Genomic DNA, 15873 nt, shown 5'->3' with positions numbered 1-15873 from the left:
TAATTGTGAATAAGATATCTCTTGCATGTTTTATTGTGTATTGCCCACTATTAGAAACATACATGGTTCTAACGGAACCGGCCAGTTAGAATAGAACTGCCCCCCAGGTTCCAATTAGCATCGGTTTTGGGGTGTTAATAGTAGGATTTTAAGGTTTTTAAGGTTAATAGTAGGATTTTAAGGATTTTAAAGGTTTGGGGTGTTAATAATCCGATTAGCCTCGGTTTTGGGGTGTTAATAGTCCGATTAGCCTCGGACCAAATCAAGTCGGTTAGTACACGAACTAGTCGGATTTCTAACTAACTGGCTGATCTTTTGCTAACTGGACCGATTTTTTTGATAAATCCAACGTTATTGACGTTATAACGGCCGTTTAGCAACACGAGACTGTTATTTATAACAAACGCTCGTTATTTGCAGCAGAAATCTGTGAATCATTTTTTTTTTGCTTTTTTGATGCATTTTTCTGCCATATTTTGGCATTATTCAGTGTATTATTGATGTAAATAATCATATTGTGTCTATAAAACAACAATTTTGGAATGAAAGATCCATAAAAACAAAGTTTCAGTCGATTAAAATGGTTTTTTTCATGATTTTTGAAATTTTCTCCATTTCTTTAATTAAATCTTCATTACTGAATCACTTTTTATGAAATTTGGGCCGTCTGATAGATAATTTTACCCTTTAACAAATATGTGTTTCAATTTGTTTGATTTACAGAAGATTGTGGGTCGATTTTAGTCTGTAACGCTACTGCTAAAAAGACCTGAGTTTGATCCAAAATTGAAAATTTTTTATGAGTTTATTGCTCGTTTTTTATTCAAATTGAGTTGTACTTTTTTATTATCAAGGCTTCTTCTTTTAAATAAAATAGGTAAGTTTATTAATGATTAAGTTTTTTTTTATATGAATGTTTTTCGTACTCGATGTGATGAAAATTTTATAGATTAGAAATTTCCTCCATTTTGCAACAAATCTTTAATGCTGAATATTTTTTATGTAATCTGATGTGTTTGAAAGATGATTGAAGCGTTTACAATGCATATATATTGATTTGTTCGATTGTCAACAGATTGAGGCTGTTTTTTGTTCAAATGTTGCTCAATTTTAGGAGTTTTTGAGAAATCAATTTTTGTAAAAAAAAATTATTATGCTTAATAATATTATGTCTTTTGATGAATATAAGAATAAACGTATTTGTTTTTTTTAATGTTATATCTTTATTGTAATGTTATATCTTTTTCTTAAAAAACTTATTTTGCCTAATAAAAACTTGTTTTTTCTATTAATGTTATATTATTTTAAAAATTGTAGCATTTTTTTTTATCTTTTTTTAAAAAAAATTATAATATTTGGACTTGAATGCATGCGTATATGTTTTTGGCAGTTATTTTCATTTATTTTTAATAATCGATCATGTTCCTTTTTTTGGTTCAATGATGAATGCTATGGTTTGTTTATCTTTGATCTTCCTATATTTTTGCCTATTTAATTGTAGTTAAGGTTTTCTTCTTTTTTTGTAAAAACATATCTATTTAATGGGTGGCTTAGATGAAAATAGAAAATCATATAATAATGTAAATAGGACATTTGGATTACTAGATAATATTTGCTTGTTGTACTAATTAAAAATTTAAAAATTCCTTTTAATTAAACGTGTAGTATTTACCATAAATGACAAAAAAGTAAAAAAGTAGTAAAAATAATCTATCTTTTGAAAATCTACTTGTGATTGGGGTATTTTCGAAAAAAACCCAAAAATTATGAGACCCAGTATCTATAGCCAAAACACTTCATATATTAATTTATATAAAAAGTATTTTTTAAGGTAAATATAGGTAATAAGATAGAATACATTTAATCCATATTTTTTCATTTTTTTATTGTTTTTTTTGAGATTTTTTTTTACTCATTTTTTTTTAAAAAAAAATTCTACTTGACCAAACCGACCAGGTTAGATTCCAGCCCTATATCTAATTAACCATTCCAGATAAATTTTTCAAACATTGGTTTAAAGTTATCAAAATTAAGATATGCTACAGCAGCTCAAATACGCCCTTTATAAAGGACCCGGTTTCTATGCGGGCAAGCCTGCGTATGTAGAAATGCTAGCCTCTTAATAAATCTATTTTTGAGCTTAAGGATATGTAATCTCTAACATGGAGATCATGAATATGAAAAAATAAATAAATTTTAAAAACAAAAAATAATAATTGTAATAAGAAAATATTTGGATCGCTAGTTTCCTTTATTTTTTGATAGGACACTTGCTTGCATTTATCTTTAAGATGGATGCTTTACACTTTCTGGACAACAAATGTAGAAATGCGGTTCAGCCTGCATGAAATAATTTTTCCTGAATAAACTAAATATCAATACGTTCTTGCGTAGGTATAATATTCTGGACTGGATATAATTGAAGTCTTTTTTGGTCAAACTGGCCAATTTTGCTGCTAACCAGACCGGTTAGTAGATGTAACAGGTTTTATAGACAAATAACGGTATAGTTAAAATAACGCCCGTTATTTTCAATTGAAACCGTTATTTGATGCAGGATTTTATATGACGATTTTTTCCAGCTTTTTTTACTCTTTTTCCTGTCATTTTTCTTGCTTTATGGAAGTAAAACACTATTTATTGTCTGTAAAACAAGAAAATTCGAATCAAAGATTGAAAAATCAAGAGATTTTGTGGATTGAAATGGCAAAATTTCATGCCTTTTAAAATTTCCGCCATTTCATCAATACTATCTTTAATAGCCAATGGTTTTGCTGAAATTTGAGGGTTTTTAATCGTAATTGAAACATCTACCATACCTCTTTCAATTTGTTAAAAGAACAAAAGATTGGGGGTTGATTTTGGCCAGAAAGCTGATGCTCGAAGAACTTGTGTTTGATCCAAAAAAAGAAATTGATTTATGTATTTTGATCATCAAGGCTTCATCTATCACATAAAATAGGTATGCTTATTTGTTATTGAGTAAATTTTTTTACATGAATTTTTTTCTTGCTCGATTACACATATCTGAATTTTTCACGATATTTCAATTAAATAAAAAATACTGAATATTTTTTTATAACTTTTGGTGCATTTGGAAGGGTGATCGAAGCTTTTATAGTGCTTGTGTGTTGATTTGTTTGATTATCCGAACATTGAGAGTCATTTCTTGCTTGAAATGTTGATCGATTTTAGGAGTTTTTGAGAAATCGATTTTTTTTTTTAAAAAAAAAAATTTATTTTGCTTAATAAAATGACTATTTTTGTTGAATATGGGAAGTGTTTTTTTATTTTTCTTAATAAAATAATATTTTTTGATAAAATTATTTATTTTGATAAAAATATATTGTTTTGATTAATATGACAACCTATATGTATCGACCTCTTGACCTTGGGATACCTTGTCTTTTACAGATGAAATTTTAGATGGACATATAAAAGTTGGTGGATTAATTTCTTTTCCATTGTTTCTAACTGTAATTAGGAGTATTTTAAAGTGTTGTAAAACTTGTCCAATTGTGATTAGCAGTATTTTGAAGTGTTGTAAGACTTGAAATACTTATATTTTTTATTAACATAGACTAATGTAATGTTTCTATCTAGCTGCAACACCTAAATATCTAGAGTGTATATTTACACTTGGGTAATACATTTGTGGTAATGTGCTGTAAATTTATTATCAAACTTCATACTAGGAAACAAAAAGATTTATGTGACTTGCTTGGGATCATGTACATGACTATAGTATTCAAATATTCAAATATTAATTTATATAAAAAGTTGTTTTAATTATTATTTTTACAAGATAAATGTATGTAGTAAGATATTATACACTTAATCTAAGTTTTTCTATTTTTATTTTTATTGAAGGTTTTTGACCCATTTAAAAAAAAAAAAATTCTATTGGACCGGTTCGTACCATTACCTGCCACAGTTAGTCCAATACTCCAGTTCTAGTTCTAACCGCTCCCAGCCCATGTCTAACAGTTCCATTTTGTGATAAGAGGGCTGACAATTGGCCGACAAGGAGAGAGAAACTTACTGATTTGAAGTAGCGAGAGATTGTGCAATAACCTATACAGGTGTGTTGGATAACCGAAAGTTATTTTCTAAAAGCATAAACTTGCCTGTTAGTATAGCTTTTTTGTATTTGATAAAAATTGATAAGTTTAAAATAAAAAATTATTGTTATGGCATAACTTCCCCTCAACATTTCCGACTAAATCTACCAAATCGAAAATACAAGATTAGAAGGGAAGTTCATTTCCTTGAAAAGGCCATCCCACCCGCGTGAAAATGCCCGTTTCAGAGAAAAACTACCATAGCCACTCCCACCCGCGTGAAAAAGCCCGTTTCAGAGAAAAACTACCATAGCTGCTTCCTCTTGACAGCCCTAGTCGCTTCCTCACTCTAACCGCCATAGCCGCAGGCTTTCTTAGCTCGCTCTCTCTCTGACAAAGCTCTCTCTATCTTCTCTATCTCTCTCTTAAGAAGAATGCATCTGTCTCTGGGTCTGTCTCTCACTCTCTCATATGTAGCAAAAGAGGAAGAATTCTCTTAAGAAGAACGTTGTGTCTGTCTCTCACTCTCTCATATGTAGCAAAAGAGAAAGAAAGAAGCAGGTGCCCCTCCAAGGTATGATCTCTCTCTCTCTCTAGAGATTCAAGTACAATGGATTGTATTCCCTCTTATTAATTGTGGACTTCGTTCTAAAGAGAGAGGAAAAAAGATTACAGAGAGAGATGATATGTTGGGTATGGTTTTGATTTGTATGGTAACAACTGCTATCATTTGGCTCTTCTTCAAGTTTGCAAAGGCAGATGGCACCCTACTGCTTCTTTTTTCCTAATTTTTTATCTGTTTTTTTTTTTATTGTATATATAAATTTCTTTAAACTTTTTTTTGTTTCTGAATCCTCTGAGAGTGCAAGATAGACGTTTTTCAGATATTTGGGATTTCCAAGTCTTCTGTATAAATAAGAGAATTTTTGCTGGCTAGTTCATTTGAACTGAATTTATTTTTCTTGAAAATAGTGATGTTATATGGTTGAAAACATGGGTTTTCATTGAGGTGATTTGCAGGGGATTTCACACTACTACACTACTGGTAAAAGGAGCAGCTAAGTGCAAGAAAGTTGAAGCTAAGGTGGGTTTTTTTCTCTTTTTCCATTTATCTGATTTTTAGAGAGAGAGAGAGAGAGAGAGAGAGAGAGAGAGAGAGAGAGATGGGCCAGTTTTTAATATTTGGATTTTCTTCCATTGATTAGGTGGTCTGGATTACAAGCGCAAGTTGTGGTATCGGTGAGTAAAAGAGAAATTTGTTATCAGTTGTGTGAGTGTGCTGTTATGATATGGATTTTACCTTTAAATTTTTTGAGTCTCTGAAATTAAACCCCCAATCGACTATGCATAAAAATTTGCTATGTTTAATTCATACGATTTGACTGTAATTGTGTTGCTCAATATATATATGATTTTTATTTCTTACAAGAATTTATTCCTTTGTACAAATTTATGGATTACTTATTTTTATTTTTCATATGCTTTTTTTTTTTTATCAGAAACCTTGCGACCCACAAATATAAGACCCTTCTATAACTGAAAATGGCTTCATCCTGGAAATTATGGGCCTTTAGTACAATAGGGTAATGCTAAAATATGATTAGAATTTTGATTATAATGTTGAAGTGTTGGGATTGTATTGGTTTATACGATTATTATTAAGTGTTTTTTATTATAGAAATCAGGAACTTTGAGGTTATCAAACACAAAAAACTTCTCAATGAGGTTATTAAACACAAAAAACTTCTCAGGGAGGTTATTAAACACAAAAACCAATAGCTTCTTGACTTCTCAGGGAGCTTATCAAACATACAAACCAGAAACTTCTTAACTTTCATCTAAGAAACCATAACTTCCAATTTAAGAACTTCCAATTTACAGTTGATGAATGTGCTTCCAGTTATCAAATAGGCCTGCGGGCATTGAGAGAAGTGGGATAAACGATGGTTGAAAAACCAGTTGCATATCCATAGATAGACCTCAGAGACTTTGGCTTTTTGAGATTGATTCATAGCATTCAATTTGAAGGATTGTTTGTTAATTCCATGAATGAAGCCCCTGAGAAGAGTTCAGATCCAGGCCGCCCCCTTGCACCCAATATCAACAGCAGCAATGATGCTGGCGACTTAGAAGCAACAGCGCCCCCTCCTCCGGACGCTTTGGCTTATTTTTCTCGGGTTTTGAGGCGGCAGACTGCAACGAGTGTGGCAGAGGATCAGGAGCCATTCATGGGGGTGAAGGTGTGGAGGACTTCTCTCCACAGAGAGTACAAAGGGGACTATCTCAATGTCCCCTCAAATCCCTACGTAATGAAGATACTTGAGAAACAAGGTATCCTTAATTCCACTAATTTTTATATTGATCATTTGTATCTTATTGGATGTTATGGTAATTAATTTGTCTTTCTCTCATTTATGAATATGATGAGATTTGATCTAATTTTGGCTTTTGCTTCGACGTGTAAATTTGTAGGATTTTACCACTTAGTACCTACTCTTGGGATTTTGATGATTCCTTGTTTCTATTTTGATACATGTAACCAGATATATAACATTTCAGGGCTTTTGGTTTCATCTTTGGTTCACCTAGCTTGCATTTTTGTTCACATTGTGGTTTGCTTTGTTTGGTTTTGCAAGATCTAATGCGAGATGAGCAGATTTGATGAATTCCTAGATCTTACGGCTTTGGGTTTGATGAATTCTCAGAATTTATTGCCTTATGAAGCATGCTGATGCCAATTTGTTTCTTTTAAACGAAAATTTGGAGCTACCATTTCTCAAATTCTGATCATGGGATTTATCAGTTAGAGTTATGTGATTTATGAGTTAGAGATACATAGAAAGGCTTGTGAAAGTATGGGAAGGGAAAATGGAAACTCTGCTTGCCTTCATTTGCTGGAAGTGTTAGCAAAAATTCTTTATTTTTGATAGCCATTTTAGAATAAACTTGGATAAACTTGTACGGTTTCATATCCTAATCAAGTATACTGAGAAAATTGAAATGTGTTTGTTCCACATAAGTAAGCATGTGGAATAGTGATAACAACCTCTCTGGCCTTGCAATTTTAATGATGACTTAGCTATGTGATATTGAGATTCCATTTGACAGTTTTGACTTTTCTTCTATAAGTCAGGTTCTGGTTGTTGTGAATTAAGCTAGTTTTGGAATGATAACTTTTATGTGATGCCAACTGAGTTTTTCTTTTTTCTCAATTGATGAACTGCAAAGTAAGTTTCCATTTTTATGGAATCAATTCCAGTATGAGGGGTTTCTAGTTTCTACCTTGGCGACCCAAGGGAGGATTGAATTATTTTTACATGTTTTTCATGTCACTTGTTCTCTCATTACTATCACAATTGTCATCTTTATCTTGAGGGTTCTGTACCATTCCACATTATAACATGAATTGTGAGTGATTCAAGGAGTTTTTTTTAGATTGTTGAGTTGCTGCCTTGGCATCTCTCTGATGTCCTTTGTTCTTCCTCTTTGTTGTTTCCCTATTTTAGTAGATACCTTTGGCTAGCAAATAAAGAAAAAGAGAATTGTTTGTGATACTCGAGAACGGTTTAGAAAAAGAAAGAAGGGTGATCCATTTGCACTTTTGGCAAATTTTCAGGCAGAGTAGGAGAAGTGGTAGACAAATCTGGAATTGATCGAAAGCAAGAGAGTCACCCTACTTTGGGATATGCACCTTGAGATTTAAATATTGGTAGATACATATAAAGATTAGAGTTATTTTTGGATGTTCTTATCATAACAAGTGGATGCTTGGATCACAACCCCAAATTTAGGTGCTTCCATCAAAATTTCCAAATTTAAGCCAGTTTCAACTATTTTTTAGCAAATTGGGAAGTTTTGATATGTTGAATTTTTGAAGGAATATTGAATCTAGTGGCGACCTAGTAGGGTCAAGGATTATGTCTTTCTATAATATTGTAGGTTGGGGAACAAAATGAATCATGGGATTGTGCAGTTTGGCACGTGCCGGTGAGATACTCAGATGATCATCAGGTTATGTCTTACTTGGTCCAGAGACTGCACCATTTTTTTGGAGGATTTGTTACAATGAAACTAGACTTCACAACCTATGGCATGTTCTAGCTTCATTATTTCTTTTACTTGGATAGCCCAAGTGCAAAATTTTCTCATCTCCGTGGTTTCATTGTAGCTCATCTCCAAATTGGAGGCATTTGTTTTAGGGAATACTATGGAGCTTCTGACTTCCAAGAACCTTCTTGACGAGGCGTCATTTCATTGTGCATGGTGTTATTGGTGGTACACACCTGCTTGTGCATATCTCTGCTTCTCTTGCATTTTGGGGTTGCATGTACTGTACCTTTATGTTGTCCAAGTGTAGGCTCTACCCATTTACTGAGACTTAATTTTTTTTAGTGATCTACATATATCAGGTTTAGAACATCATATTTAATTCTGTAGAATTTTTCATCTCAAATGGTGCACTCTTCTATGTTCTTCTAGTGTTCGTAGATTTGACATTTTGAGCTAATTATTGAATAAGTATTCGATATTTTGAGTTACCGAGTAGACTCCAGGTCACATATATCTGAACTACATAAGTATGGAGTCCATGATTGTCCATGTATATATTGTAGGTTTTTGTTATCCTAGATTCCTTGCTATGTGTTCATGTATGTATTCTTTATGTCCTGACTCCCACATGTTTGTACGAGCGATGGGAGCTAGTTTTACATGCTTTGCTCCTCCCATGTTCCTTGTGAATTGTGACTTAGTCTGAGCACGAGGGAACATTGTTGTGCATGGCAGCCATACAAAGTTCTTAACCTAAATCCCAAGTCCAAATTCATCATGGGATGATGGGTGCAACCCACTCAGGCGACATGGGCAAGGATGCACATATGCAGATATGAGTACAGAGGGAGGCGTATAACTTGACATTTTTCATTGTCTGGGACAAGGATTTGAATAGGATTATCTTATCCACCACATTAATATTTTAATACATATGCATGATAGCTTCTTGAGCACATAAATTTCGATATAGGTTATATAGTGCATCTACCACAGCTCTTTATTATATTAATATTTTATTTGATTATATTCTATATATCATTGTATATGTCTATATAACGTATCTTATTCATATTATTATTATTATTTTGTTTTTTTGAATTGTTAATGGTGGGAAGGGAGCCTAGGATGTTATGTTGAGGCACCTGCACCCCCAGTCATCGATGCCTTGACCCCATTCCCAATGATATTCCTAGGATTTTATTTTTTACATAGTCCTTGATATTTATATCATTTTATATTCTCAAGTATCATGTGAGTATCTGGTTGGATTTTTAGCATACGCATCGTATATCTTAGCACATGAGCTTCCTTGAACATTTCATTTTATTGGGTGTGTGAGGCAGGTTGGAGAAAAAACATTTGAGTGTTTGCCCGCTCCTTTTGTATAAAATCTTCAAGTTTCCACTTTTATGTAATTATTTTGCTCTTTTAAGAAAAAGGATGGAGATCTCTGTGTGATTGGATTTTATTTGCATATTCTTTTTCATCATTAACTTACTTCCTTTGATCAAAGAAGGAGATTTAAATTTGTATTTTATTTAAAGAATTTGGTTCTTCCAAAAGATGGCTCTTAAGATCAAAATGTGTAACTACCAAAGTCGATTTGGAAACTTCTCTCTTGTCCAAATAATCAGCCTCCTCATTGGCTTCCATCCAAATATATCTGAATGAGGCCCTGAAATTGCTTGTAATTTTGTAAATTTCCTCGAAATATCTAAAGGTAGTCTGAACTTCTACTAACCCGATGTTTACATTCTCAGAGCAACTTTCTACTTTAATCAAGTCCCAATTCTGTTGAGTATCGAAGACCACACAGCAGGGATTTTCCTTCTTCCTCACTTGAATTAAAGATGGTTAATGGCCTCAAGACGGTTGTCAACATTTTTCCTCTATGATTGTCCACAATTCCTCTAACCCCCGCTGATCTCAGATTTTCCAATGAATTCTCTCATCAAGATATAATCTAATCCATCCCTCCCTTGTAGGAATACATGTAGCTTGTCTTGAGGGATGAGGCAAGTAGACACGTGCATTGGCCTACCACTGATTTTAAAATAATGCAATAGTACGTATGTCCCCAAAATTGCTCGTGCAACCTTGTCCAAGATATATTTGTATCTTATCTATTAGCCAATGTATTGAGTGTTGTTGTGAGTTCAAGACTCTACCGCTACTTTCCACCCATATGGCCCATAGAATGGCAAGTAGGGTAAGTCTCCAATAAATCAATCCCTCTTTGGTAAAAGTGGAGTCTACCAATGTGAAAATAAATGTTTAATACTTCAGGTATGACCCAGTGGATGTCAAATAGATTTAAAACATGAGAGTCCAGATTGTGGAGGCAATATTAAGATGTAAGAGCAAGTGCTATACCAACTTAAAGTAACTTTTACATGAAATGGATGTGTCGGGAGAATCATATCTTCTTCCTTAAATGATTTGATGGCCAGTGGCTTATTTAGTGGTAGCCTTCCAAAAACCTAGGCTTTGATTGGGGCTGGGATATTTGAAACCTTCTAAGCAGTAATGTCTTGAGAGTTATACCTTGCCAGTACTTAGTACTCTATAAAATGATTTTTCCTGTGGTTTCAGATGTCCATAGCAGTTGTTTCTCTCTCATGGTTTATAGAAGAACGACTGAAGCTTGCTAAGGAGCTTGGTGAGGCTTTCAATTTCTTTGTCCTGTAGTGGCCTTCTTAACCTTATATTCTACATAGGCTGATTTCCAGACCTCTCTGCAATTTGGGTGACTCTTACCTCTGGATCTGTAGTCAGTCCAATAGGTAAGCTTTGCCAGTCTAGCATGTCTCAACTGTTTGCCATTTGGGCGACTCTTTCGAGAATTTTATTTTGTCCCTCTTCCAAACCTGCATTCTCATGTTCATGATAAAGATAATTCTCACTTGATTAACTCCCCTCTAGGCTCCTGATACAGCATTGGTGTGTCTAGCATGTCTCACCAGTCTCCAAAATCGTCTACCCTGCACTAGCTTGCCATCACATACTTCCGCAGGTGTTAGCCTAGCTCACTAAACTTCCAGCACCATTTACCTTTTAGGCTTGATTTTGTCTCTCTCGAGTGCCCGTGCCCAGGCCATCTTTAGGTTTTGGCTTGCAAACATGATTCCAATTCATAAAATGAGACTTATTTTGTCAGATGAACCGTACTTTAGGAAATTCCCTATAAGTTTCTCCAAATGGCTAACAATTGAGCTAGGCATAGGACATTATCAATAAATAAATAAAAAATGATCTAGGCATGGGAAAGAGGTACATAAGAGCTATGGGTAGATTTGCTATAGCTGATTTGATCAAATTTATATTTCTGCCAATGGACAGAAAATGAGATTTCCAAGAATCTGGTGCCCTATCAAACCTTTTTACAACTCTATCCCAAGTAGTTTTATAAGGCTTAGAGAACACCGGGATAGTCCGAGGTATTAGCTTGGAAGACTATCCACTCCACAACCAACCTTAGCTAAAAGTAACAATTCCTCATCATGGACCAGTCACTCCCATAGTTTTAGTCTTTCGAATGCTGACTAGCATGCCATATACAACTTCAAAGCACTGAGCCAAAGGTTGGTGATCTTCACATGAGTCAGACTGCAAAAAATCAAAGTATCTTCTGAGTATTGCAAATAACTTATAGTCATTAGGTGATGTTTGAGGGCCAGTTAGAAGACCTGCTTGAAACACACCATGAAGAATCTTCCCAAAAGCATCTGCAATAATTATGAATAATGAGGGGGCCAAAGGATCCTCATTGCTTTAACCTCTCAAGCTAGAGAAGTACACCATTGGAAGCCACTATGCAACGACCTTATATCCACCTCCATTGCTGACCAAAACCCATAAGCCCATAACGTGGTCCAATAACTCCTAGTCTACATGTTTGTTGGCCTTTCTAAGGTCCAACTTGCAAATAACTCCAGGGAGTTTTTGTGTGTCTTGAATGGACGCATACATTAGCAACAAGGGCTCCATGGAGTATTTGTCTGCCCATCTAATTGATGTTGTGAGATAAATTGAGTGCATTTTTTAATCATTGATACGTGTGTCTGTATGGATGTAGTTTATATAAGGTGCCAACCTTAAAAAATTAAAGTAAGGCCCACCTGTATCAAAAGATGCAATTCCGGTGGTCGAAAGTCCTAATATATTTTCACCACTAATTAGGAAATTCAAAGATCTAAAGATGGTGCAAATTGAGCAGAAATATAAATACTTGGAAATTTTGAAAATGGATGGTATAGATAATGTGCTAGATGATGTGTTACTTTTAGGACTTGAAATCCCTTTTTTCTTTTTTTCATATTCATACCTCTTGAGGTTGAGATAATCAATCAGATGATTTTTCATCATCTAACAACCTTTCTGGATGGGTTTTGAGGGGTGCCTAGTTCCTTTGAAATGAATTATTAAATATTTTGATTTCTTACATCAGTAAATAAGTTATGAAATGGCATGAAAAGTTCGGGTTTCTTACATCCTCTTTAAATGAACACTTGTTTTGATGTTTTATGAAGAATAGCATGCTTATTTGTATAATTGGTTCATTTTATGAAATTACTTTGATGGTTGTCCATATTGGATGCCCTCTTGTAATGTTTCTTTATTCTTTGTTTTTCTTCCCCTGCTTATGTGTTCTACTCATTATTTTTTTTTCTATTAGTTGTTTCCTGTTGGGGTTTAACTTTAAGAACAAACCCTTCTTTGCTTATTAAAAAGTTCAATTGAAGCATATGTTTTCTGGAAAATCATACTAGAATGAGGTTTTTATGTTCAGCATGCTTTAAAAATGTGTGGAAGTTTTTTTTGAAAATGTGTGAAAGTGGAAAACAGTTATTTCATTTCCTCAAAATACTTAATTCTATTCTATAGTAATTTCAGAGTATGACGATGTGTTAGATTTTATTCACAAACTACTACTACTTGACACTATTAATTTCAAAAGTATTTAAATTCAAAACTACCCTTATTCAATTGGCCTTATTTAAAACTACCCTTTTCATTCAAGTTTAACAAAATTTTTAACAGGTGACAGACAAGGGCTTTTTGCTGACAACATCTTGAAGTTCACAGGATCAGGAAAAATTAAGCGCCGGATTTTATTGATTACGGATCTTGCTATCTATATTTTGGACCTAGATGCTTCTCTCCTTAAAAGACGAGTGGTACTTACAGTGATTGAGACATTATGCTTGAGTGATCTTAGTGACAATTTTCTGGCGAGTATAATTCCTAGCGAGTAGGACTGTCTTTTGGCTAGCACACGTAAAACAGAGATTGTCACAGTGCTTGTAGAAGCTACGAAGAACAACTCTGACTATGGAATTGAAGTTGTCTTCTCCAACAGGTAAAAGTCATGGCTCAACCCTAATTTTCATCATTGTAGACCACTTTGCCAAAATTTGCAAAAATGTTTCTGCTTTTGAATGGAGTATGCAGCTGAACCACAGAATATTACTAACTACAAGAATCTGATTAGGTGGATACTTCTTTTGATGGTTCAATGATGCTCTAAAGGGGTAAAAATTGCTTACTTCACAAAAAAAAATGGTAAGCATTCTTAGATATGTTACAGCTAGATTCTTTTTCTTTTTCCTATGAAATAAGAAAGCAATGGTCCGCTTGAAGTTTTCAAAATTTTGTCCATCATATACTTTGAATGCTCTATTAGTATATGTGACAAGGGTAGAGTAACTCGATTCTTCTGTTGACAACTACATCCCACATTTGAATTCCATGCTGCCCCACTGAAAAAGGAAAAAAAAGGGGCAAAATTGGGTGGGCATCTCACAGCCGTGACACGAATTTTTTTTATTAATTATAACTTCAAGTGCATTTTATATTAGAACTGTTGTCCAGGTGAATCAACGACTGTTTTGTTAACGGTAAAAATTTATTTGAAATGAAAGAGTATTGACTAATGTTTCAATCTGCAGAGTAGGTTGGTTATTCCCTACAAATCAAGGATATTATTCATCTTTCATAAGAACTAATTTATCCCAGTCTATTACCTGAAAAAGGCTAATCACGCTTCCATTAAATTAAGAAGTTTGGTCATACAGGTTTGAATACTAAGGAAATAGAGCTGATCAGGGCCTATCATGCAGGTTTAAATACTATGCTGCAGCCGATAACATCAAAGAAGTTCAATTCGAGGAAGTTGATGGTTTGTGATGCTTTTCAATTTGATAGCCAAGTTCCATTTGCTGTTTCTAGACATTGTAGATGCCGATTTTCGTTTTCTTCATTTGGTTAGCACGTTTGTGGGTTCTCTAACCGTAATACTTCTGAATGAATGCAGGAGGCGTTAGGACACGGATTGTGAAGAAGTCTGCGATTTAGCAACAAAAGCAGCGGCCCTTCTCTATGCCATGAATTAGGTTTTTCTGGTTGTTTGGCAGTCTGTAAATTATTATCAATATTCCATGTAGCATAACCTTAACCTTGGTTTCTTATCTGATAAGGTCACTTGCTTTTGTAATCCATTTATCCAAATCCATATTATTTATCAGGATAAAAAGATTAAATGTTTTGTGAAAACAAAGTAGATGATACCCTTTCTATATCCTATAAAAGCAAAACATAGCTTCTATTATCATTCCTCTTGATAAAGAATGATAACTTTGCAAGTGTTGATAAGAAATCCATAAAAGCATTGGTTTTGAGTGGGAAACCTTAAATGGTACAAGTGAACTTTTGACCATTTGATCTTGATCTCATGGTTTAGAGTATTTTATTTTTATTCTTCGTCTAGCAACTATATCGACGTCATATTTTAGGCATGCCATCCACTCAAAAGGGTATATCAAAATAAAAATATAAAAAAAATATTTGTGATAAAATAAAATGACCAAATCACCTTTGAAAAAGTTTTAAGGGTAATTTGGTTATTCTATTTTGTCAGAAAAATAGTAATGAACCTCAAATTTGAGTATATCTCTCTATCTTTAAGGGTTGTGAAGTTTAGATGATCTTATATATATATATATATATATATATATATATATATATATATATATATATATATATATATATATATATATATATATATATATATATATATATATATATATATATATATATATATATATATATATATATATATATATATATATATATATATATATATATATATATATATATCTAGAGAGAGAGATTACAAAACGCTTGTAGGAAAAATTGAACAGTAATTTTGTCTACTCTCATTATCCATCAAACTTTATCGCATAGTCACAGTTGTCCAGTAGTGTTTTAATTTTTATTTTATTTTTATTAATTGGACTGATATGAAATTTGGAGTGTGTATACATATTAGCGAGGTGCATCTAATAAAAATATGAAAAAAATAATTTACAAAATATAAATTGATCAAAATACCCTCATAACTTTTGGGAGGTATTTTGCTTAGTTTATATTTCGCGAATTATTTTTTTTTATATTTTTATTTGGCGCGTCTCACTAAGATGTACACGTTCCAAATTTCAAGCAATTTAGATTTGTATAAAAAAAATGAAAAATGAAAAATGAAACACTACTGGACAATTATGACCGTACGATGAAGTTTGGATGGTGATGTCTGACAGTGTTTTAATTTTCATTTTTGTTTTACTAATTGGAATGATCTGAAATTTGGAGCGTGTGTACATCTTAGTGATAAAAATATGAAAAAAATAATTCGTAAAATATAAATTGACCAAAATACCTCCATAAATTTTCGGAGGTATTTTGGTTAATATATATTTTGTAA

The 15873-nt window shown here is 33.1% G+C and overlaps 1 long non-coding RNA gene across 2 annotated transcripts; it reads left to right on the top strand.

Moving 5' to 3' along the window:
• The first annotated feature begins 6308 nt into the window (after positions 1-6308).
• On the top strand, positions 6309-14646 carry LOC105420123 (uncharacterized). 2 transcript variants are annotated; one of them, XR_016061553.1, is made up of 4 exons: positions 6309-6392; positions 13200-13473; positions 14234-14292; positions 14428-14646. It is a non-coding gene; the product is annotated as an uncharacterized LOC105420123 (long non-coding RNA). The 2 variants fall into 2 exon arrangements; XR_016061552.1 differs by lacking the exon at positions 6309-6392 and having other exon boundaries at positions 13169-13473.
• Positions 14647-15873: the final 1227 nt, after the last annotated feature.

This window comes from Amborella trichopoda, chromosome 8, assembly GCF_054954075.1.
Source record: "Amborella trichopoda isolate Santa Cruz 75 chromosome 8, AtrichopodaSantaCruz75HAP2 v2.0, whole genome shotgun sequence".
NCBI lineage: Eukaryota > Viridiplantae > Streptophyta > Magnoliopsida > Amborellales > Amborellaceae > Amborella > Amborella trichopoda.
This window is presented reverse-complemented; position numbering and strand designations above follow the sequence as displayed.